Raw genomic sequence first — 2,500 nt, 5'->3', positions numbered from 1 at the left:
TTTTCTCGTTTTGGTGCGTGCTACATTTTTACGGATAGACCCCGTGAAACGCTAGAAATTGGCGGGGATGTGTCTCTTGTGGCTCACGGGGCTGTTAGGGTGGCACAGAAATCCCTCGGAATGGGAAAACGGGTCATTTTCGTGTTGCCACATTGCATGCGAACGGCATGAAACTTCCAGAGGCATTTGCAGCAGGAATGCATGTGCAGTCAAAAAAGTGAATATTTTTCACGGATAGACCCCGTGAAACGCTAGAAATTGGCGGCGATGTCTCTCTTGTGGCTCACGGGGCTGTTAGGGTGGCACAGAAATCCCTCGGAATGGGAAAACGGGTCATTTTCGTGTCGCCACATTGCATGCGAACCGCATGAAACTTCCAGAGGCATTTGCAGCAGAAATGCATGTGCAGTCAAAAAATTGAATATTTTTCACGGATAGACCCCGTGAAACGCTAGAAATTGGCGGGGATGTGTCTCTTGTGGCTCACGGGGCTGTTAGGGTGGCACAGAAATCCCTCGGAATGGGAAAAAACGGGTCATTTTCGTGTCGCCACATTGCATGCGAACCGCATGAAACTTCCAGAGGCATTTGCAGCAGGAATGCATGTGCACTCAAAAAATGTGATATTTTTCACGGAGAGACCCCGTGAAACGCTAGAAGTGGGCGGGGATGTCTCTCTTGTGGCTCACGGGGCTGTTAGGGTGGCACAGAAATCCCTCGGAATGGGAAAACGGGTCATTTTCGTGTCGCCACATTGCATACGAACCGCATGAAACTTCCAGAGGCATTTGCAGCAGGAATGCATGTGCACTCAAAAAAGTGAATATTTCTCACGGATAGACCCCGTGATACGCTAGAAATTGGCGGGGATGTCTCTCTTGTGGCTCACGGGGCTGTTAGGGTGGCACAGAAATCCCTCGGAATGGGAAAACGGGTCATTTTCGTGTCGCCACATTGCATGCGAACCGCATGCAACTTCCAGAGGCATTTGCAGCAGAAATGCATGTGCAGTCAAAAAAAAATTGATATTTTTCACGGATAGACCCCGTGAAACGCTAGAAATTGGCGGGGATGTGTCTCTTGTGGCTCACGGGGCTGTTCGGGTCGCACAGAAATCCCTGGGAATGGGAAAACGGGTCATTTTCGTGTTGCCACATTGCGTACGAACCGCATGAAACTTCCAGAGGCATTTGCAGCAGGAATGCATGTGCACTCAAAAACTTCTATATGTTTCACGGATAGACCCCGTGAAACGCTAGAAATTGGCGGGGATGTGTCTCTTGTGGCTCACGGGGCTGTTAGGGTGGCACAGAACTCCCTCGGAATGGGAAAAGGGGTCATTTTCGTGTTGCCACATTGCATAGGAACGCCATGAAACTTCCAGAGGCATTTGCAGCAGAAAGGCACGTGCACTCAAAAATTTTAATATTTTTCACGCATAGACCCCGTCAAACGCTAGAAGTTGGCGGGGATGTCTCTCTTGTGGCTCACGGGGCTGTTAGGGTCGCACAGAAATGCCTCGGAATGGGAAAACGGGTCATTTTTGTGTGGCCACATTGCATAGGAACGGCATGAAACTTCCAGAGGCATTTGCAGCAGGAATGCATGTGCACTCAAAAACGTCTATATTTTTCACGGATAGACCCCGTGAAACGCTATAAATTGGCGGGGATGTCTCTCTTGTGGCTCACGGGCGCTGTTAGTTAGGGTCGCACAGAAATCCCTCGGAATGGGAAAAGGGGTCATTTTCGTGTTGCCACATTGCGTACGAACGGCATGAAACTTCCAGAGGCATCTGCAGCAGAAATGCATGTGCACTCAAAAACGTCTATATTTTTCACGGATAGACCCCGTGAAACGCTAGAAATTGGCGGGGATGTGTCTCTTGTGGCTCACGGGGCTGTTAGGGTCGCACAGAAATCCCTCGGAATGGGAAAACGGGTCATTTTCGTGTTGCCACAATTGGCATACGAACGGCATGAAACTTCCAGAGGCATTTGCAGCAGAAATGCATGTGCACTCAAAAACGTGAATATTTTTTCACGGATAGACCCCGTCAAACGCTCGAATTTGGCGGGGATGTTTCTCTTGTGGGTCACGGGGCTGTTCGGCTCGCACAGAACTCCCTTGGTCCACCTGATTCGTGCATACAGGCAGCAACTAAAACTCTGTAAACCTGCTGTGAGGACATCTAAACAGTGGACCAGTGAGGCTGTGGAAGATTTGCGGGCGTGCTTAGACTGTACTGACTGGGATATGTTCACGACTGCTACCAATAGTCTGGATGAACTCACAGAGGCTGTGTACATCAGCTTCTGTGAGGACTGCTGTATCCCAACACGTACCAGGGTGAACTTTAACAACAACAAGCCCTGGTTCTCAGCAAAGCTCAAAAGGTTGAGGTTGGAGAAGGAGGAAGCGTTTAGGAGTGGGGATAGAGACAGATTCAAGGAGTCGAAGAACAGGTTTAGCAAAGCGGTGAGAGAGGCTAAACGACTGT

The sequence above is a fragment of the Petromyzon marinus genome, unplaced genomic scaffold, assembly GCF_048934315.1.
Source record: "Petromyzon marinus isolate PM22_M1 ecotype Great Lakes invasive population unplaced genomic scaffold, UKy_Petmar_22M1.pri1.0 PM_G_Scaffold_73, whole genome shotgun sequence".
In the NCBI taxonomy this organism is placed as follows: Eukaryota; Metazoa; Chordata; class Hyperoartia; order Petromyzontiformes; family Petromyzontidae; genus Petromyzon; species Petromyzon marinus.
The sequence above is the reverse complement of the archived record's forward strand: the minus strand, read 5'-3'. Positions refer to the sequence as shown.